Here is a 210-nt window from a genome sequence, read left to right on the forward strand (position 1 = left end):
GGTGTTGTTGCTGTTTAGGGTTTAGGGTTTAGGGTTTAGATCTCAACAGTATATCTGCGTGCTCGGTATAGGGTTTAGGGTTTAGGGTTTGCATGCATATTTAGGGTTTAGGGTTTGGCGGTTTTGAAGGCTAAAAGGTGAGGGTTTAGGGTTTAGGGTTTAGGGTTTAGGGTTTGGGGTTTGTGTACGCTGTGCTGCGGTGATCGAGGT

General features: G+C 46.2%; 1 protein-coding gene across 1 annotated transcript in view; it reads left to right on the plus strand.

The window, feature by feature from the left end:
- EMH_0011590 (uncharacterized protein) overlaps positions 1-210 on the plus strand; it is a gene marked incomplete at both ends in the record, with an annotated part of 7928 nt that overhangs the window by 5956 nt on the left and 1762 nt on the right. The window lies entirely within an intron of this gene.

Source organism: Eimeria mitis, genomic scaffold (assembly GCF_000499745.2).
Source record: "Eimeria mitis Houghton genomic scaffold, Emh_scaff422, whole genome shotgun sequence".
NCBI classification, from domain to species: domain Eukaryota; phylum Apicomplexa; class Conoidasida; order Eucoccidiorida; family Eimeriidae; genus Eimeria; species Eimeria mitis.